Source organism: Carlito syrichta, unplaced genomic scaffold (genome assembly GCF_000164805.1).
Source record: "Carlito syrichta isolate Samal-C Ts95f unplaced genomic scaffold, Tarsius_syrichta-2.0.1 Scaffold305308, whole genome shotgun sequence".
Classification (NCBI taxonomy): Eukaryota; Metazoa; Chordata; class Mammalia; order Primates; family Tarsiidae; genus Carlito; species Carlito syrichta.
This window is the reverse complement of record NW_007249404.1, coordinates 915-23,746: the sequence shown is the minus strand read 5'-3', so window position 1 is coordinate 23,746 and position 22,832 is coordinate 915. Positions and strand designations below refer to the sequence as shown.

At 45.8% G+C, this 22,832-nt stretch overlaps 1 long non-coding RNA gene across 1 annotated transcript in view; it reads right to left on the bottom strand.

Annotated features, from left to right (window-relative positions):
* Positions 1-15,302: 15,302 nt before the first annotated feature.
* LOC110595937 overlaps positions 15,303-22,832 on the bottom strand; it is an 8,408-nt gene continuing 878 nt past the window's right edge. The window contains exon 2 of the long non-coding RNA XR_002482171.1: positions 15,303-15,818. This is a non-coding gene — a long non-coding RNA (uncharacterized LOC110595937). The remainder of the gene's footprint in view (positions 15,819-22,832) is intronic.

Here is a 22,832-nt window from a genome sequence, read left to right as displayed (position 1 = left end):
TAATTCCAGTTGATCTTACCCACCCTGGGTCTTGCCTCCACCCCATCTGTGCAATGATTGTGCAGTGGGCACTGCCAGCTCTCCCATGCCAGGATTTTGATCAATCAGCAGGGCTTTCCCACTTCATGACTCTGGGGGTCAGGGGCTCCATTCACATCATCGTCTATGTGACTCTCTCCACCTCCCAGAAATTGGCCATTGCCCAGCCTGCATGACTACACAGTGGTTCTGGATCAGCACCTATTTTTGGTGAGGCCATAAACTCAGTATTGTGACGGGACAAGTAGGAAAGCTGCCCCTGCCATCAGAAGCTCTCAGAGGGAAGATACAGGTTTCCAGAGAGTGGGGCTGGTGAAATCCCCCAGGCCCTGGCAGGCTGCCTGCAAAATGGCAAACAGACCAGAGGACCAGAGGAAGGCAAACGTCGCTGCACCAGGAAACAAATTCTAGGGCTGGACTGGCTTGTTCCACCCTCCAAAGTCAGGCCTTTGCCTGCTTTTCTTGTCACCTGGTGATGGAGAGGGGGCGGGGGAGGCTGAGAGGGAGAACTGCTCACCCTGGTTCCTGGCTCTTGCCTGTCCCCTCAGCACACAGCCCTGCAGGGTGGACAAGGGAGTTCTGACCCGCTACTTTTTTTCTGAGAGCATGAGCACAGAAGGGTCCACCCAGGGTCAGGAGCCCTGTAAGATGAGCTCTCAGCACAACACCCTGGGTGCCATCTCTCAAGGGCCTGTGACCACAGAATTTCACTGGAATGCCCAGGAAGGAAATTTTACTCTCAAAACATCAAAACATATTAAAGCAGCTAAAAATCCTTCCACTGACCTATGGGGAAGGGAAGCTACATCTTTGGTAGCACGGCAGTTCACCCTGGGGGTCCCGGTTCCATGAGAACGGGGGACTTTGCCTCTATATGGCTTATCACACCTTCCCCCAGGTAACCCAGGGCTTGACACACCTGTCCTTACACTAGTCACTCTGACTGTACCTGCTATTTTCACATCACCTCCACACAGGGTCTAAGGCCCAGGAGAGGAATCTGTACTTGTTCATCTGGTACTAGGGGGCCCCGTGAGGGGGTCATAGCTCACCTCCACTGGTCCTGGGTGGCACCCTGCAGGTCAGGGCCCATGTCCCCTGAGTCAGGTGCAAACCTCAACCCGAGTGGGGTTGGTGCAGCCAGGTTCCCTCGCACCCTCATGCCCACACCCCCAGGGCTGGCACGACATCAAGGTTCAGTTAAAAGGGGGCCTCGAAGCCCTCACATGTGGCCCAGGGTCCGAGCCCCTCATTAGGCGGTGGCGGCTCTCACATACAGCCTTTAATGTGGTGCAATGGTATTTTTCAGGCTTCTTTTCAGAAGGAAAAAGTTAATAATGTGAAAGCTTTATTGCCTCTCTCTTCCCCCCTCCGAGACATGCCCTTTGGTAGTGTAACGCCGGGGCTAGTTAAGGCCGAAGCCTGGGGATTTCCTTCTCTCTGGGAACGGCTGTAATTACACACACGAGGGGCCAAGGCAGAAAGTGGCAACACACCGAGGTCTTAACCTCAGAGGCAGGAGGAGAGCGAGGTGTGAGCCATCGTGGCCCAGTCTGCAAAGCAGAAACATATGGAGAATCCATTACCTGCTCTACAAAGGAGGCGGCCTTGCTAATAAACGTATTTACTGGGTTAAATAAATATGCAGAGGGTTGTTAAAAGCCTGGCCCTGTGACTTCAAGTCACTGACATTTTTCACTTGTCAGAAAGGGGCTTTTGGAAGCTTTCAGGCGGCCTGCCTTCCTGCCCGTGTTTACGCATCCACTGTGCCCTCAGCTCCTCCTGACCACGAAGGAAGAAAGGGTCTTTGTCTAGCAATGTGGAGACCCAACGGGTGGGCAGGAGGATACACACAGACCGTGTGTGCTGGGAACTTCAGGAATAGGAATCCCTGCCCAATGCAGGTACGGGGTGTAGCTGGGAGGACGTGCATCTTCACAAAGTTCTAAGGAAAAGGCTCTGCCCAGATTTTCTAAGCAGTATTCGTCATTCTAGAGTATCACAGAGCTTTCATTACTGTATCTTTTGTTAATTATTATTATTTTTTAATAGGGGTGGGATTTTGCTATGTTGCCCAGGCTGGTCTCAAACTCTAGGACTCAAGTGATTCTCCTGTCTCAGCCTCCCAAAGTGCTAGGATTACAGGAATGAGCCACCATGGCTGGCTGTTATATCCTTTTTTTTAGTATTGTGGTGAAATACACATGACACCAAATGAACCATTTTGAAGTGTGCAATTCAGTGGCATTAAGCACATTCACAATGTTGTACAATCATCACGACTGTCTACTTTCAAAACATTTCCACCACCTGAAAAGGAAACTGTACCTGTGAAGCAGACACTCTCCATTTTTCTCTCTCCCGAGTCCTTGGCAACTACTAACTACTTTCTGTCTCTATGGATTTTACTATTCTGGATGGTTTATATAAATAGAATCACACAATATATGACCTTTCACTTGGCATAATGTACTCAAGGCTCATTTATCTTTCTGCGTGTATCAGTATTTCATTCTTTGTTATGGCTGAATAACATTCCATTATATGGATATACTACATTTTGTTTGTTCATTCATATTTGATGGCCATGTGGGTTGTTTCTACCTTCTGACTATTGGAATAGTTGCCGTTGTGCCTATTCCTATACAGGTTTTTGTTTGAACACCTATTTTCAATTCCTTTAGGTGTATATTTAGGAGCGGAATTGTTGGGACACATGGAAATTCTATGTTCAGCTTATTGAGAACCTGCCAAACTCTTTGCTGTGTCCTTTTGTACTTAGTAAAAGTAGAAGAACACAGAGATGTGTTTTCATTCAAACATTCAAATTCTGATTCTATTTTTTAAAGTTGAGAGAGAACATATATATGATGAGTATGTACTTAATTCCTAAGCTCCCTCAGTGGAGAGGCTATTGTCCTAGTCTTAAAGACAGACAGGAAAACTAAGGGATGCGTGGTCACACCAAGTATGTGCATCAGGGATTTGAAACCTGATCCTTCATACTAGGTTTGCATAATCTGTACTCTTTCCATCCACCCAATGATTTGAGAATGCACAAAAATCGTATGAGTTCCCAGAGCCTTAAGAAGGTCTCAACAATCTGTTAAACAACTTACTCTAAATAATGCCACCCAGCTGGTGAGTTGATCTACTTTGAATCCCAGGGAAGAAGAACTCTTAGAAGAGGAGACCGCGGATGTCTCCCCTGGGCTCCAGTCATTCAGGGGCACATGTGGCTTCTCACACCACATGCGCACACGCACCCGTGAACACTGGTGTGAACACAGACACTGTGTTGACACATTTGTTCTTAGCCCAAAGGGCTGTTTTCCTCCAAAAGGGGAGGTTATGACATTAAAATAGTGTTTGCTCATTCTAGAAAACGGTAACGTGTGTGTGTGTGTGTGTGTGTGTGTGTGTGTGTGTGTGTGTGTGTGTGAGCTGTCACTAAATAAAGCATTCATGTATAATTTCCTTTTTTGTTCCCTTCTAGATTTTATGGTCATAACCCAGGTAGGCTCTTTCAGCATGTTTCATCTTAATTTTTGTTTTCTCTTTAATTTAACCCTTTAGCTTCTTGGGCATTCACCATTTCACCCTCTCTACCCCCCACTGCCGTGTATCTGTATGTGCCACTGGAGTCCACACGTTACCTCCCCAGTCATTAATATCCTTTGGTCTGGCAGTTAGGACAGAGTCAGTAGCAGGAGCCCAGGTACTGGCACCATGAGACCCAGACTTGAAACGAACTACACGACCAACCATGTCAGTGTGATTAAGCAAAGTATATGGCCTGCCTTAGTTTCCAGGTCCAGGTCCTCTCCTGTGATAATAATGCAAACTGTGAAGGGTTGTTATGTTAATTTAATTAAATAATGCATGTTCTAAAATAGCAGTCACCTAGCACAGTCCTTGGATGGTGTGAGTGGTCAACATTCCATTTATTCTCTTATTTAGTGGTGTTGGGGAGGACCAATGAAAAAAACCAAAATGATTTAAATTGACATTACTCTGTGAGACCTGGCACAGTGACTCACACCTGCAAACCCAGTACTTTAGGAGACAAAGGCAGGAAGACTGCTTGAGCCCATGAGTTCGAGACCAGCCTGGGCAACATAGTGAGACCTTGTCACCACACACACAAAAAAATAAAAATAAATTAATCAACCAAGCTTGGTGAACACACCTATAGTCCCAGCTACTGAGATAGAAGGATCACCCAAGCCCAGAAGGTTGAGGCTGTGGTGCCATTGCACTTCAGTCTGGATGACAGAGTGACTCCTACTAAAAAAAAAAATTATGTATTAATATATATATTTATTTATGGATGACGTATGAATTATAAATGAAGCATGGAACATATTTCCCTACTAGTCATAGAGATCACAAGCTTTATTAAGATATTATATTTCTGTTATAACTTAATCATATTGCAGCCCAAATTATAGATAATAAAAGATGCCATTAAAACAACCTGTTCAGAAGATTTTGGAAAACTGGATAAACTGAGTTAGCCATGAAATTCAGTTCGCTGCCTCCTGTCCTTAGGCCCGTGTAGGTGGAAAAAAAAAATCTTCAACAGCCCAAGCAACTTTCCAGCTTAGATCCACACGCTTCTCCTCTACTCAGGGGTATAAAACGAGTGAGTTTTCTGAGGTAAACATCTTCCTTTGGGAACAAAAAGGAAAAAAAGTTTTTAAAAAAGTATTTTCAGAAAATGAGCAGAAGTTTGCCATCAACTTGATACATGTCAGATTTTCCAAAGATGAGCTGTGTGCAGCAAATTCACTTCTTTCAAGCCCTGTTTATGGTTGGTTAAATAAGCAATGGTGTGATCTGTCACCTCCACTCTCCAGCCTGTGAGCAAGAGAGCAACAAGCCAATCTGATGTGAAATGATTTGGACAGTAAGTAAATAAATCCCACCTTGATAAGCCAGACTCTGCTGAAGCTCTCCCACGGGCCCTAAACATTTAGATTAAGGACTGATGAGGGCTCCCAGGGAGAGGCCAGATTCATCTTTCCTGGAGGTCCCTGCAAACAGAACCACGTCCCATCAGTTGGGGTTAGTTTAGGTGAAAGAGGGAAAGCGGGAAAAGGGGTGAACCAGGTGACCTTTTGAGGTCTCTTCCATCCAAGAGCCCAGGACACAATATCCCATCAAGGCAACTAGCCCAACTTTTGAGTACAGGTCAAGTGTAGGATTCGTACCAAATTTCTGGTCAACTGGTGCATGAACAATAGATGCATAGAGGAGGGAGGGAAGGAATTTCAAGGTTGCTTTGCCCAGGCAATTTTCATAAACCTAATTGTATGATATATCTACTGTCAGAAAGGCAGATTACTATAGCAGAACATATAAAAACAAAATCACCACATGATTGTATAAGGAGCATCTCTTCCTGTTTGGGAACTCTTCCGTGTTCTTGGTGGAAACTTTTTTTTTTTTCTAATGAGAGGTGGAAATGTTTTATTTATATGCAGCCTTTTCTAGGTTTATACCTGTTTCCTATTCATTAGCTATTCTGAAGCATTGCCCAAGAAGCCACTTCCTTTAAAATGCCCCAAGCTAACAACTTTCATTTATTTGGTGTTTTGAACGGTTCTGAATTCTTTTCCACAGTTTATCTCATTCAGAGCTGAAATGTCCCTTGGCATAGTGGCTATGACCACGTACAATTCACTAGACAGCCAAACTGCTTAGATTTGGATCCTGGCTCCATACTTATCAATCCTCTGGTCCTATGGAGGGCTGTTTAACTGCTCTTTGCCTCAGTTTTCTTATCTGTACAATTGGTATGATAATAATATCTAACTTACAGAGTTGTCCTGAGGCTTAAGTGAGTCAAGCTATGTAAAGCACTTAGAACAGCGAGGGTTTGCTGCTACTCCTGCAGCTCACAGCAGATTTCAAAGGGTTAACAGCAATGGCCGCTCCTCTAGCCTGCAGAGGCTAGAGATTCTCCATAGCACATCGTGATGGGGCAGCCGAGCTTGGGCTAGAGCCCTAAGACATCCTCTCCATCCAGCCCAGAGTTTTTCCACTGTCGCAGACATAGAACTCATGCTCAACTACTATCTATTATTGCTCAATATGGAGTGAGCTAATTGTGGCCTAAGGTTATTTATTACTGAAAAATTCCAAGAGAGTTTTGCCTAAAAATGGTAATTTCAACTGTCTCACAAGCTCTGAGCACAGGTCCCCAAAGATGGGTCCCATAGAGCCATGCTTCAGGTAGACTAGCCTCATCCATGCTTCCTTCTCTTCTTTCCTGTTTGGATTTTGATTACAATGGTACTTTTCTTTCTCTCTCTTTTTTTTTTTTCTTCACTAATTCGAAATTTACTTACTTTTAAGAAAAATAATGTTTTATGTTTCTTTAGATTATAAAATTATAAGACATTTTATAGTGTTGAAAATGTGGAAAATAAGTAAATGAAAGAAGAAAAAATGTTTTAACTATCTAAAGTTCTGTCACTCAGAGATAATCATTGTTTTGGCATATTCCTTTCATATCTTTCTTCTATGTATGTGATAAGCATATGTACTTTTTTTTTTTTTTTTTTACATAATTTGGATCTTGGTGGGGGGTGGGGAGTTTTATGTAACATGTTACAAGCATTTTGTTCACTCACCTTTTAATTGCTTTGGGAGCAAACTCTCCAAAATTCAAATAAAATACCAGAGTGATATGGTTAATAGTGGGAACTGCTTAGGTTTGACTTCCTGGCTCTGGTACTTTTTAGCTGTGTGACCTTGGACAAGTTACTTAACCTTACTGTGTCACGGTTTTCTCTGGGTAAAAAAGAGATAATTATAGTACACATCTCATAGGGTTGAGATGCTTATAGAATTGAATGTTTATGGTTGTAAGGTTTTTATAATGGCACATAGTAAGCACACAACAAAATGTTAGATAGAAGCTCAGAAATAGTATAAACTTGGACCTTGATGCTTTTATTTTGTTACTCTGGACTCAAGCTACATTCCATATAGAATTTTTATTGCAGAAAAATTCACACTAAATTGACACACAGGTCAATTTAAACAAACAAACAAAAACTAGATACCCAGACTTCCCATGGCAAAGATCCTCAAATAGGAGGGACATTTGGATAAGGACAATGATCACTTCCTATATGCCAACTGTGAATCAAACAGTGTGATTGCCCTAGGCAGTCTATCACAATATTTCATCTAGCCTCATAAGTTCCTAGGAAGAAGATATTTTGTTCTACTTCTACATATTAGGAAAAAGGGCCTCAGAAGAATGAAATGATTTATCTAAGTTCACATGACTAAGGAAGCAATGGAACCAAGAATGAAGCCCAGGTCTAAGCTACTCAATGGTGCAGCTTATTCATTAATTTAATACTGTAGGATGTTCACCGTAAGCCAAGACCAGGAGTTATTTGGTGGGCACAAAGGCATGATCTCTGTCAGCATAAATCTTACAGCCTAGCTAGGAAGAAAGATGTTTGTTCAGTTGCACACAAGTAAACGTGACCTTGGGACTGTAATGGGGACTCTGAAGGAGAGGTCCATGGTGTTCTGAGAACTTGTACTAAGGATTTGATCTTGACTGGAAGGTCATGAAAGATACCCTTGAGGAAGTGATGCTTGAGCTAAGATGGGAAGAATGAATGGAGTCGATGGACAAAGAACTGAAGGGTAAAGAGGAGTGATTCAGGAAGGAAAACAGCAAAGCTCTATGGGACAAGGAAACATGGGGTTGTGAGAGACTGACATATGTCAAGGGATAAATCTGAAGTGAGAAGGAGAGAGATGTGGTAAGAGATGGGACTAAGAGCCAGGAAAGAGCAGGCCACATAAGGCTTCGAATTAAGGAACTTTGACTTTCTCCTAAAGTTGATGAAAGTCACTGAAGAATTGAAAACAGGGAGGTGACAAGGTTGGACTTTATGTCAGAGATCACTCTGGCTTCAGTGTGGAGAATACATTGCTCCTATGTGAAATGGGAGCAAACGTAGTTATTAGTTCATCGATCAGAGGGCTGTAGCAATTAGCCCAAGTTGGCAATGATGGTAGTTTGGACCAAGACTTTGGTGGATAGAGCGAGAAATGAACAGACTCAAGAGAGCTATGGAAGGTAAAATCCACAGAACTTGGCTGGCTATAGAAAGAGAGCGAGGGGGACCAGGCAGAGTAACTTTTACCTGTAATCCTAGCACCTTTGGGAGGCTGAGATGGGAGGATCACTTAAGGTCAGAAGTTGGAGACCAGCCTGGGCAACATAGCAAGATCCCATCTCTAAAAAAAAAGAAAAAAAATGTTTAAATTAGCCAGGCGTAGTGGTGCACACTTGTAGTCCCAGCTACTCAGGAGACAGAAGTATTACTTGAGCTCAGGATTTCAAGGCTGCAGTGAGCTAGGATCGCACCACTACACTCCAGCCTGGGTGACAGAGTAAGATGTTGTTGATAGATAGATAGATAGATAGATAGATAGATAGATAGATAGATAGATAGATAGATAGATAAAGAGTGGGAGAGGGAGTGGTTGAGGATAACTCCAGGGCTTTCGGCTTGTTTAACTCAGACAATGGTACTACTTGCTAATGTGGTGAATACTGGGAAGAATCAGATTTGAGAAGGATAATCATCAGTTTGTTTTTTGGACATGTAAGGTTTAAGATGTCTTTTAAACACCCCCGCCACCCCTATAAATGATGTTAAACAGGCAATAAGATATAGAGGTCTGGAATTTACAGGCGATGCCTAGGATGAAATTGTGTAAGTGGGCATTATCTGTGTATGAAAGTTAGTGGACGTGTGTTATTCTTTTGGGTTATCCCAAATCTGAACCTCCTTCTTATATTTGGAGAGTCCTTCCTCTTATGAGGCAAAGCCACTCTCCCACTGTAGAAGCTAAAAACACTACCTTTGGGGATGACCTACGACAATATAGATCTAGGGCTTGGCGTTGAATTAGCTCCTTCTGTGGTACAGGGCAAGTCTTTCCTCCACCTTGCAGCTAAGTCAACTAAGGCTCAAGGGTCAAGAAGAGGCTGTATACTGTTTGCTGTGGGGAAGAGTCAAGAGGACTGTTCTGCTACAAGCCAGCCTTGGTAAGCCTTTCCCTCCTTTTCTTGCTACCCCTATGTGAGGTTGTGGACTACCTCAGGGATGTCTGGGGCTCCCACTGCCCCTAACAGCCTCTGATTCACGCTTGCCCTTAGCGGCCAGAGCAACTACCTGGTAAATTCAGACCAAGGCATTATCTTACTGCAATGAGAAAGCAGACTTTATTTTCTAACCCTTAATAATCAAGATTGTTCCTCCCCAAAACTGTAAATGTGCCACCCAAAATAGCAAAGAGTTGAGAGAAAATGAGCTCATCAGCAGTTTTAAAACAAAGTTCCTTTTTTTTTCCTCATTAACAATAGGATTTCTTTTTAATCTATATTTTTCTTCAGTATGAACTTTGCTGCATTTTGCTTATCTAGACTAATGTAATAAAACAGTCCCGGGAGGGTACTGTTACCGAAAATTGAGACAAAACAGAAGCCATTTGGGCCCTGAGAGGTTGTGCCTGAATAATGGACCAGCACTGTCTGATAGGGCTTTCTGGTATGATAGAAATATTCTATCCTGGGCTGTAATTTAGTAGCTCCTGGCAATGTGTGGCTACCGAGCATTTCAGATGTGGCCAGTACAACACTAAGGGATAGAACTTTTCATTTTAATTAATATAATTTTAAATTTAAATAGCCACATGTGGCTAGTGGCTAGTGGCCACTGTACGGGATACAGCAGAAGATATTTGTGACCAGCTGGACCTTACTGACCACGGCTGTGTCTTCTGCCAGAACAAGAAGGTAAATCTACATTTCCCAAAGCGAATCATTTGGAGCTTGCTTTGGGGCAGGGGCTTGAGGCACTTTCCCAGTGCTGTGTGTGTGTGTTTATTAATTGTCTACATAATTGCTTTTGTAAAGAAACTACCTCTCTGAAACCAGAATTAGGAACTCTGAATTTGAAGCCATTTATTAGGCTCAAATTTATGTGGTGTGAAATCTGTTAGATCATTTGCTCATCAGTAGGTTGTCTAGAAAAAAGGCCCATCTACAAAGGGTTTTCAGGGTGAGGGTCACCAGTGTAATCAGAAACATACCAAGCCTGGCCTCCAGCAAAAGATTGTGTGCTTTCAAGTAAATTTTGAGTTTGCGAATTGGCCTTTTGAAGACCTTGCCATTGGTAACATTTCCTCTTTTATTAAAAAAAAAAAAAGTGCAATTATTTTTCACTATTGTTGAACTTAAAAGCCAAAAGGTAGAAGCCTCTAGTGGTTCCCATTTGAAAATATGGAGTACACGGGACTACCAAGCTGGAGGAAAACCTTTAAATCTCATAGGCAGATGTGGGGATGCAATGAGAGGGTTTGAATAAAATTTGGACACATGTGCAATAGGACTGGTCAACCAACCCCAACAGCCAGAGGCACAACTGATATTCAATGCTCATTACAAGAGCAAACAATCAGTCTTGGTTTGGAGTTCAGCTCATTAATTCATTCGACAAACATTGACCATGACCATGGGTCATGCAACCCTGAGCTGGGATCTGGAGAAATCACGATAAAGAGGCAGCTGCTGACTCCCTATCATTGTTCCTTAAATTCAGTTGATGGTAGGAATCATCAGAGGTACATTTTGGAATGCAGATTTCCAGGCCCTTCTCTACCAATATTCTGATTCCATAGGTCTGTGGTAAACCCTGGAAATATGTGTTTTTACAAAATGCTTTTAAAAGATTCCTATTAAAGACAATTTGGAGAATTTTAACATAGTGAAACTATATCATCTCTTCACCCATAATTCCTTCTCATCATCCCATAGCTCCAAAAAGGACCAAGGCATCATCTTCCACTCTTTCCCTCCCTTAATTCACATCACTAAATCCAGCTGATTCTATCTCCTAACTATTCCTTGATTCCTTCACTTATCACCTTTCACCTGGACTATACAAGAGTCCCTAATTTCTCTCCTCAGTCAATTTTCTTCTGCCTAAGAATTCATTCTCTGCAGAGTTGTCAGTGTACACTTTCTAAAACATGAAGTTGAAGTGGTCTCATTCTGTTCAAAATCTCTTTGCAGCTCCCACTGCCTGAGAACCAAGGTCTCCGTGGCCTTTGATGATCGGCCCCTGTGCTCCTCCCCAACTCATGTCCACTTCTCAGGTTTAGGTGTGGGTACACTGTTCACCCTCAAGACTCAATTCCAATGCACTGTCTCCATGAAGCCTTTCCAGATGCTGCTAGATCATATTAGCTTGCCTGCCTCTGGCCAGAGCAAAGGCAGGGAGAAAAGGAAATATGACTTGAGATTAAGGATAACAAATGGCCCAGGGTGGCCAGAGAATAGGGCTGGGGACATAATCAGGGAAATAAAGGAAATCTGAGTTGCGGAGAATCTTAACGTCAGGTTGTGGAGGTTGGGTGGGTTTTATTTTGTAGAAATGGGGATGGAATCTGAGTCAGAGGAGCTTCACTGCCCTGGGAGAGTTCTTGTTATTGTTTGGTTATTTGGTCTTTCATATTTTGGAAAATGCAAAAAATATTCCAGAGTAAACAAAATAGCATAATGAAACCTCATAACTATTGCTTTGTGAGGAATTAAACAAATCTGAAACATTTTATTTACTCAAGGGGAGACAGAGCCTCCCCAAACTGATATGTCCTGATCATTAACTCTGTCTGGACACCTCTGCCCTGTCCTTCGGGTCTAACCACCCCTGGCTGGCACTTTCTTCTCGGGGCTTCTGCTTGATTCAGAAGCCGCCGCCTGAGGAGAAAGGGGAGCTACACCCCTCACCCTTGTGTGAGCCCCTGTATCCTCAAGAGGTGCCCGGTTGGCAAGACTGATGAGGGCACACTGTCCTGCTACCTGATCATTTAGTGAATTGAGTGCTAGAAGAGTTATGCGCTGAGAGCACAGAAACAGGGGCATTTCAGTGGACTTGGAGGCAGGAACGCACTGGATCAAGGAAGGGCAAGCTGAAGAGCCGAAGCCCTCGAAGCCACCGCAGGAGCCTGAAGCACCGACAGCCTTTGTAGGGCTTCCACAAGGGAGTGAGTGACACAGGCAGATTGTTTTGGGAAAAGCACTGGGGCAGAGTGAGGGAGACAAGCCAGGGGGTCTTGAGGATGGTGCACATGAGAAGCAGTGTCACTTAAGCCACAGCATCATCACGGTAGACGGCAAGCGCGGAGGACCTGATAGAGGAGAGGTGGGAAAGCAAACTCCACGGGCCCTCCTTGGTGACCACAGCTAAGGAAGCAGTCAGAGTCGGCAGCTGCTCCCTCCCATAAAACCTCTCTCCTGGAGCAGCTCCATTAATGCTAACCACCTGGCACCTGCCATTTGGTGGCCTGATGCTGGCCAGGCCTCCTTGGGTACCTTTCATGTGACATTCCTCCTTCCTCGGCTTTCAAGGGACCAAGGGCTACTGCCATGGCGCTGGGAGATGAGAAGCAGGCCCCTGGGGTGAGGAGGGGTCTGCTGGGGACGCACCTTCCCCGATGGGCAGGGCCCAGGGCTTCAGTTCCTACTGAGCTCAGGCACTCAGAGCTGCTGTGACAGTGACAAGCAGTATGAAGGCCATGTCTGTCCAGTCCCGTCAATGCAGGAACCCAGAGAAGGCAGCAACTCCTGGATCTGCACCCACAGGCGTGTCACAGAAGGACTGGAGGATGGTCTGGTGACAGCACCACCTCCTTCCCACGCTTCTCTGAGACATCGGGACAGGCATTGAGGCTGTTGACTCAGGAGCACTGTCTCCTTTCGAGGACATGTTGCACCTCCGCAGAGCACTTTTGCAAAACTATCTGATCTCCAGTCTCTCAAAATAACTAGAAAACCCAAAGCGTGACACATCACAACTGATGCTATTATTTAAGGGGGAAAAAAACTGTTCAGAGGGTTTTTTTGGTGTGTGTAATTTTTTGGCATGAATCTCTGAGAGCCAAAGTGAGGCCATGAAGCTGAAAGGGAAGATGGAATTGGGGTCAGGTTCATGTCCTGGTCACGAGCTCTCAGCTTAACCACAGAACCTCTCTAGTTTCTCAAAGGACAGAGATAATAATACTTATTTTGCAGGAGGTTCTGAAGTCTAAATAGGATAATTGGTTGTAAAACATTTTTTCAGGGGGCTAGAGTGGGAGAGGGAACATCTTCTGGTGTCAACCGTACATCAGTGGTTCCACACACTGTCTCAGTGGAATCTCCCAACCACAGCACAAATTATTTTCATCCCTCTATTACAAATGGAAAAGCCACTCGAGGTAGTTACATGACTTATCTCACATCACGCAGTCAGGAAGTGGCTGATGTTTTGAATCTGGGATCGGCTGCCATTTTGCAAACAGTGCGCACGTGTTAATTACCATAGGGCCCCAGTCCCAGGCTTGACTGCAGAAGAATCTTGAACGGAGAGATGAGTCCTGTGAGGCCTCGGTGTTCCCAGGTTCCCAGGGTATACTGGGCCCCCACCCGCAGGGCAGCAGGGAGGCTTGGAGGGTGGTGTTAGGTGTCTGTGGGAATCATTGAGTCCGCTGGTCATTTGGAACTGTTTCTCTTTGAGGGGTGATTTACATCTCTCTCTGCTGGGCCGTTTGATCTCTGGCCTCAGGGCTGAGTGCATTAGTGCGTCCATCCCTCCCCAACCCACGGGGCTCCCATTACCAGCCTTGGCTAGCTTGGCTTGACAGGGCTGGACCTCCAGCCAGGGCCTGACTTACAGCTGTGGTGGGCAGGCAGAAGGATGTTCGTCAGTATTATTTTCAGGGAGGCAGAGCAGTGGAGCAGAAAGAACATGAGCTCCAAGTCGGAGAAGCCAAAGTTCTCATCCCAGGCCCATAATTTACCAGTTGTGAGACTCTGGGGCATTTCATGTCACTTCTCTGAGCCTCTGTTTCCTTATTTGTAAAGTGAAGGTGGCATGGCCCACTTTGAAGAGATTTGAGGGTAGTAAAAAGAAATAAAGATCTACCTAGTATAGCATTGGCACTCAGTAAAAGGTGCCTGTAATTTTTGTTATTATTTCACCAGGAAAACTGGCCCCGAGACAACACCCCATTCTCTAAACATCAGCATGTACTTCATGTTTGTACCAGGTAAGTGAAATAGGATTTTGGGGGCTCTTTTTCCAGGTGGCAACCTGTGAGTCCAGTGCTGAAGACCACAGCAGTCTGCTAGGACAGGAGGCAGGGCCTGTTGGAAGAACCTGAGTGGGCTCCAGAGAACTGACTTCTGGTTCTAACTCTGCCTCACAGCTGTTGTGCCATGTAGCCCTCTGAGCGGTGGGGAAAAGGTGGACAAGAAGGGGCAGAAGAGGACTTAGAGCTCCCGGACCTCGGGCTGGAGAGAGGATCTCCGCAGCTGAAGCATCGCTCTCATCTGGTGAGAGTCCTCAGCTATCGTGTACTTAATGCCTAAGAGAGTGATTTACAAGAGCAGGAGAACTTCACTGAGAGTTGGAGAGCTGGCAGGAAAATTCTGGCAGGGAAGGTGGTCTTTTTAAAAAAAAAAAAGGGAATAAAAACAAAGGCATACTAACCCTGGCAAAGCAGATACCACAACATCACCACAAACTATCAAGTCAGGGCCCACAGATTGGGTGAGAGATAGCAGGGCACTTCAAACCCATTGGGTGAAAATCAGAGGACTCCTTGCTGCCGAAGGAGTTTGCTCCCACTTGTACCTCCGTGGCTAGGGGCACTGGCACAGGACACAGCAGCATGAGTGAGCACATTGGTCCTGAACACAGGGTCCCTGTGCATTCGCTCACAGCCCAGTACATATGGAGACCTGAGTCAGTCTCTACTCTCTGCTGACCAGCACAGGAGGGGCGGGACGATCCCTCTGGCCCTTCCAGGTCGGATGTTCCAGCTTTCTGTGCTTTCCAATGGGTGGCTGACGTCACTGACTACGTTGCTCTCCATGTGGCAAGTCCTTAGGGATGAAAACAAAAAGAGGGCAGCCCAGCCCTGCTGTCAAGCTCTAGCAGAGTGCTCAGCACAGACAGTGCTTTGTAAGTGACTAGGAACAGAATGAGTGTGCTGCTGGGCAGAGAGAGACCGAGCTAAAGTACAACAGGAGAAAGAGGATTATATGAGAGAAGTGAATCTACAGTCACTCCAGTAGTGGTCCCCAACCTTTTGGGCACCAGGGACCGTTGTGCTGAAGACAATTTTTCCACGGACTTAGGGGGTAAGGGGTGAGGGGAGATGGCTCGGAATGATTCAAGTGCATCACTTTTATTATAACTTTGTTAGTATTACATTGTAATATATAATGAAATAATTATACAATGCACCATTTAAAAAAGAGGCATGGACAGAAGTGGTAAATATTGGGTTAATGCATACGTTCACAGCGGTTTTTTCATTTGCCCATGGAATATAAATGTCGCATGATGGTTCACTGGTCACAGTTTATCACATTTGCCCATTCTTAGGTTGAATGACACAGATCATTGTGGATTAAAGCATTTAAACGGTCTTCATCAAAGTCTGATGGTCTTCCTAAACGTGGAGAATCACACAGGTCAAAGTGGCCCTCTTTGAAATGACAATACCATTTTCTTCCATGCTTTACCTGATGGCATTCTCTCCGTACACGGCAAAAATGTTTCGAGCCATCTCCACTGTCTTTACTCTTCTGTTAAATTCAAACAGAAGAATACGTCGGAAGTGTATATTTTTTTTCCACTTGACATTCCATCTTCTTTAGCCCATAAGCAGCGCTTTCTTCAAATCTGCAAAATGCAAGGCGAATTCACAAGCACAATTTTACTTCAAATGACAAATGACAAGCGATAAACAAACTCCCAACACCATAGTGTTGCCATACAGAAAACAAATGCTATGAACTTATTCACCAACCAAATAAAATAAAGGGCAGGCCACACGCAGACTGACTTTAAGCCTGCCACCAGATGCAGCCGTAACAATTGAAGTACGTAAGCTCACTTGCCACTCACTGTAGGGTTTTACTATGAGTCTGCAAGCAGTGAATTTATTATGGTTTCTGTGCACTCAAACCTCACTGCTAATGTTCATCTGTATTTGCAGCTGGTCCTAGCGCTAACATCACTGCCTCAGCTCCACCTCAGATCATCAGGCATTAGATTCGCATAAGGAGCATGCAACCTAGATCCCTGGCATGTGTAATTCACAATAGGGTTCACGTTCCTATGAGAATCTAATGATCTGACAGGAGGTGGAGGTCAGGTGATAATGAGAGTGATGGGGAGCAGCCGTAAATGCAGATGAAGCTTCACTCACACACCCGGTCACTCACCTCTGCTGTGTAGCCCAGCTCCTAACAGGCCACAGACCAGTACCTGTCCATGGTCCCGAGAATGGGGACCTCTGCTCTACAGGCATCAAAAGGTGACACCAGGTTCCGAGGGACAAGATGGAAAGAGGGTGGCTATGGGGTTCCAGACGCCTGTCAACCCTGACCTCCTGTCTCCCTGTAGAAGGCTGGCCAGGTATGGCTCTGGAGCAAAGCGTGTCTCAGTGCTTGGGGTCTACAAACTACTGGCATGTCCCAGGAAAGATGAGGCATTAGCCTACAAATCACATGGTCAGAGACTAGAGGAGTGGTGGGGGGATAATTGTTCTTCATGAGTTGAAAAACAAAACATTGGGAAGAAGGATGGAATCAGAGCTGTAGAACCTGATGTGCTAAAACCAGCCAGGTAATCTTTAACAGGGTAAGCCGCAGATTTGGGCTGAAGACAATTATTGACCAAGAACAGGGTCTCCTAATAGCTGGGGGGCAGCTGAGCAGCTTTTAAGCCTTGACAACTGCCAATACTTAAGGCTGTCCAAGGTTATATCAGTAGAAGTTAAAGGTCCGGGTGCAGGAAGGTGAGGACCTCGCTTCATTCCACCCCAGCCAGACCTACTTAGAGGATTGGGTTGGTCCAGGCTTCTTTTGCCATTTTGAACATATTCAGAGCAGAGAGACCAGGAGGATGAAGACCCTGAAGTTATGTTGCTGAAGCAGAGTTTAAGGGGCTCTGGCTTTTCAGTTTAGAGAAACCCAGTGGGACGTATTTCCAAATGACTTCATGGGGCGTTGAGAGATTTATCTGGTCTGGGGGCTGGGGTACAAGGAGCCGTACAGAAATGACAGGAATTAGCCAGGCTTGGTAGCTCAGTCTGTAATCCCAGCACTTTGGAAGGCTGAGGCAAGTGGACTGCCTGAGCCTGTGGGTTTGAAACCAGCTCGGGCAACTTGACGAGACCTCGTCTCTACAATAAATCAAAAATTTAGATTGGGCTCAGTGGCTCAGCCTGTAATCCCAGCGATTTGGGAGGCCAAGGTGAGTGGATTGCCTGAGCCTGCAGGTTCGAGACCCACCCGGGCAACTTGGCGAACCCTTGTCTCTACAATAAATTAAAAATTAGCCGGACGTAGTAGCGCACACCTGTAGTTCCAACTGCTTGGAAGGTTGAGGTGTAAGGATCGCCAGAGCCCAGCAGGTTGAGGCTATGGTGGCTGGGAGCGTGCCACTGCACTCCAGTCTGGGTGACAGAGTGAGACTCCAACTCAAAAAAAAAAAAAAATTAGCAGGGCGTGGTATCACGCACCTGTAGTTCCAGCTGCTTGTAAGGCTGAGGCAGAAGGATCGCCGGAGTCCAGTAACCCCAGGTTTAGATTCAGCCCAGCTGTGGAATTATGGCTGGGCACAAAGCAAGCTTGCATCACCCCTGGAAACATGCAAGCAGGAAGAGCCCACGCCACTTGGAGGCGGGAGAGGGTGTGATGCACCCGGTGGAGGGTTGACACCCTCTTTTCTGCATCTTTGAGATTCCGTAGTTATATGGATTCTGCCAGTGTCTGAAGCCCATTCATTCTGACAGTACGAGATGAGCCCATCCTGATGAGGAAGACATCAGCTGGCAGGGTCTCCCTTGGGACAGTGTGGACTGTACATGCCAGTTAAGGCCAAGGTGCTGAGCCTCCCATTTCCACCAGAGGTGATGTCACCATGGAAACACAAGCATTCCGGCCCACACCTTTCCAGGTCACTGAGCTGTCCCTGCAACAGGAAGAGCATTTCCTGGCCCTGGTCTCCTCTCAGGGGTCCCAGGCTGGGTATCCTGTTTCTGGTCTTCCAGGGCATCCTGTGGTGGTCCCTGGGGCCGCTGGAGCCCCACAGGGGGCCGCCCCAACAGAGCACTGCGCTGGCCACAGAAAGAATGATGCCTGGATCAGCTGAGAAAGTAGGCAGGCAAGAGCCCAGCCCTGGGGCAACCTGGGGTGCAGTGCTTCCCGCAACAGAAGGAAGCAAAGCCCACACCCCCAAGATGAGCCAGCCCGGGCTGCCAGGCAGACCAGAGTGATGGGGGATCCAGGGAAGGCCCCTCTGCCCTCTTGTGATAGCCCTTGTTCCTCCTCCTCAGCTAAGTCTCATAAAATCCCTCTCCCAGTGTGTTCAACAGTGCCCTGGAAACCTTCCCCAACACCTCCTCTGTGCCAGGCCACACAACTCACTTGGTTACAGGCCCAGAAGCGGACTTGATGGACACACAGTAGGTTTTTTAAAAAATTCTTATTGAACAACTGAATGAATGGGAAGTGAGCAGGGGCCAGATCACAGAGGGCCTTGAATGCCATATTTGAGCTGGGACTTCGGCAGCCATGCAAGCTCGGGAGAGCCACTTCTCTCGTTCTATCTTATAAAGAGACTAGGGACAACCCTGTGAAGACCAAATCCCAGGGTGCAGAAATATGCGGGGGAGTTTCTAGCTGTCTTAGCTCCCTTGTCTGACAACTCCTTGTCGGGCACCCACCATGACTCTGCTGAGCAGCACATTCAAATGAACTTCAGAAAGGAGGTGAAGTGACATTATTGAAAGTTCAAAGTGGTCATTGTTCTTGAAAAGGAGGGCAAATTTCACTTTTCCTGTTTCTTTTGTGATTTTATGGAGTTCAAACAAGCTTGTGATTTGCAACCCCACAGCCCGCACTATAGTTGCCAGCACAGATCAAAAATAGAGTCATCATTTCTTTATTCAAAAAGGATGTATCAAGTGTCGAAGTAATGCCAGAAGTTGGCTGACCATGGCTGCCCTGACAAATAGGTGAATCCAGGCAGGTCAGCCCCTGCCGCTCAGCCGTGGAACGGAATGGGATCCCTCGGTGGGACCCTAGGAGGCAGCAGTGGCTAGCCAGAGCATAAGAGTTGCAGTCCAAGAACCCAGGGCTCCAATCACAACTTGCCCCTCACTGCTGTGGATGCTGGAGAAGTGATCTAAGCTCTTTGAACCTTATCATTTTCGTTAGTGAACGTTCACACCAACACCTTCCATAAACTCCTCCCTGGAGTGGATATGTGTTGTCTGACCACTCAGCATCCACACTCCTTTTCTCTCACCACAGCTCTCCAAATCCCTTTGGGGGAGCATCTTCCTTCTGCAACCCATCTGTGGGGCTCCCGGCTCTACAGGCAGAGGGGACATCTGACCTAGGACTGGCCAGTGGTGTACCTATTCCGCCAGCAAGTGACTGGTCATGACTGGGCACATGTCCCAACTGTTCACATTGTCATAAGACATCCTGGGTCTTGTGCAAGAGCCGCTCTCTGTTTTTGCTGGACTCAGAATGAAGCCAACACAGAACACAGTTGAGCCAAGGAACACAGAGAAGCCAACTCCCATTGCCACCATGTGTGCTCCTGGATTAAGTCCCGTCTGAGGCCACCTCTGAGCCTGAACTTCTGTTATGTGAGTTGACACATTCCCTTTTAGCCTAAGCCAGCTGAATTGAGCTGAATTTTCTGTCATTTGTAATCTGAAAGTCCCCGATACAAATCTAAGTATCTCGTTTTCTCTTTATGCCATCTTAGTGAAGCAGGAATTACTCAGAGGGTCTTTCCAAGAATGTTTTTTTCTTGGTGCATGCTGGCATAGGGGGCTAGTTCACACACCTGCTTAAATAAGTGAGCATTCCTACCTCGAACACTCACTGGTGTTCATCCTTCAAGGTTCACCACTGTCACCTCTACATAGAAGCCTTCCCCGAATCCCCAAGCTGGGTCAGGGGCTCTCTCCATCATTACACTGGTAGCTTTCATTTTTACTCTCTACTTGTCACTCCCGTGCATTAGGAGAAAAAGGGCCTGGGTATTCATTTATGTATGCATAGCACCCAGTCCAGTGCTTGGCCAAGCCGATTCCATGAAGAGTAAATGATTGATGAATGAATAAAGTTGGTGAGAAAAACTCCCATGTATGGACATGAGATTCATATGACCCCACCACCAGATATGGAATGTGTATGCTGCAGAGACCACTGGTTGCCCCAACATCCAATTTTCCACTCTGGCTGGAACTCAGAACCCCAGTATTCCCAGATTTTTCTCTTAAACCCTCCATGTTCTAGCCTCCCTTGTGGAGAGGTGGCCCCAAGTTCTGGTTAATGAGATGTATATAGAGTTGTTGCATCAGATTTCTGGGAAGACTCTTTACAAAGGAGACAACCAGGTAGGGAGCTCCCTTTTGGGCCTTGTTTTTCTCTTCCTTCCTGTCCTTAACACAATTGTGATGGCTGGCACTTCCAGCAGCAAGCTAAGATCATGTGGATCTTTGAGGGTGGAAGTCGTGGCTAAGTATGGCAGAGCAGAAAGCCAGAAGGAACCTGGATCTCTGATGATGAAAGCTTGACTTTGCCAGCTCCAGACTGCCTGCCTTTTCACCTTTTTTAATATTAAAAGCAACAACAAATGCTTTGTGTCTGAGTCACCATTTTTAGTGCCATTGTATGCAATTGAACCTAATCCTAACTGATGTATCGCCAACTTTGTATACTGTTATTCATTGATAGTATTTCTTTCTCTAATTGTGAAATGAAATTTTAAAATCTATGTCCAACATTCTGAGTAGTGCATGTGCCAGATATTGTGGTGGCAAATAGTAGGAGACATGATATAGGAAAGAGGAGAGACATTTTACAACAGGTCAAAATACAAGTACCCGCTCATCCCTGTCCCTGGGGGAAAAGGGGGTGTTGTTTTAATTATTTTGCATATGGGAAGTAGAGGGTGCTAATTTTATTTAAAATTTGTGTTTATTTTTAATCTCAATCCCATCCTCATGTTCCCTCAGCAGCGGGGGGAGGGGAAGGAAGGCTGTGGGTGATCATGATTTCTCCCTGTCTTCCTGCCACAGAGCCGTAGTGGATCAAAAGGCCAAGAGAATGAGGAGACTTTGCTCCTTCAGAATAGCTCCTTGGCCCCCTGAAATGAATGACCAGTTTCTTTAACAGACTTTTCCCTCAGCTCACATTCCCCATGGTTGGTGAGGCAGAAAATTCACATGAACAAAGCTCTTGCCCTAAAAAGATCTTTCTTTCAATTTAGGGTCAGTTCCACATTTGGGACTTCCAGAAGAGTCACCTTTAAATTAAGAAAAGAAAAAAGAAGCTGTTGCATATAAGCCAGGAAAAACCACACACGACTGTGCACAGTGTCTTCACCCCGCCCCACACCACACACACACCTTTCGTGAGAAACTCATGAATACAAGCCCCGAAAGCAGCCTCCTAAGAGGTGGGGTGGGGGGAGGTGCCTGTAAGACTTGGAGCCCAAAACACTGGATTCACTTCCCTACCAACTGTGAGTCTTAGGGCAACTTCTAGGGGCCTCATCTAGTCCTTCTGAAAAATAGACAAATAGCCTGCGTCCTGCCTTCCTTATAGTGGTGGTGTGAGGCCGAGAAGGGGTGACATTTGTGAAGGCTCTGTCTCCTCTCCAGCCCCCAGGACAGGTGGCCGTCACTCCAGCCCTAACATGTGGCATTCTGCTTTATAATCTACCTGGGATCACCTTCTCCACCCAGCCTTTCAGGGTGTCAACATGCACTTGGGTTAATTAAAGTCAACATTCTTCACAGTTCACCCCTTATAAAGCATCAGGAAGCTTGGAGCTGGGTTGGCTCAGCAGGGAAGCCACTGCTGAATGCTTGCTCCTATCACTTGGGGACAAGATTCAGTTTTGGGCTCTCTGGGATCAGCTGTTCCCTCCCCGTAGGTGGTATCCAGTCTCTGGGGCCCAGGAGAGGGGGTGTGGCAGATGAGCATGAACTCTGCACCCAGGGGCCAGGTCAAGGTGATCAAGTTTCTCCCAGTCAGAAACTCCATCACCCCTGGCTCCAGGGTAATAAACTCAATCTCAGGGCTTGAGCTGTAACACGGTTCATTTCTGGGCCAGATCTCTGAAGCTGAAGGGTTTATTTTTAAGGACAAGCAGTTTGCTGTTTTCAGCTTTTCTCATCAGAAATAGTGCAATTCAGCTCGATCTGCATTGGAAGCATAATTTATCATCTCACACAGATGGTTGCTAAGGGTGGGGAGGGGGCTTACTTTTCATTTTACTTCAGCAAACATTTCCTGAGTCCCTACATGTGCCAGGCAGAGCAAAGTACTGGAGATGCACAGATGAGTAAGATCAGCTTCTGATCCTTGAGGCACTCACAGCCTAGGTAGGGGACAGATGCACAGCCCAAGCTTTGACGTCCAATAGTCCTGCTTTGGAATTGTGGCTCTGCCATTTGTTACTGGAGTCACCATGGGAAAATGTACTCGCGTCTTTCTAAGTTAAAGTTTTGTCAACTTTCTTGATCTCAAAATAACCTTTGGTTCTACTGAATTTCTCTTATTTTTCTATTCTCTATCTCATTAACGTCTACTCTAACCTTGAGTATTTCCTTCCTTCTGCGTATCGTGGGTTTAGTTTGTTCTTCCCTACCCACCGTGC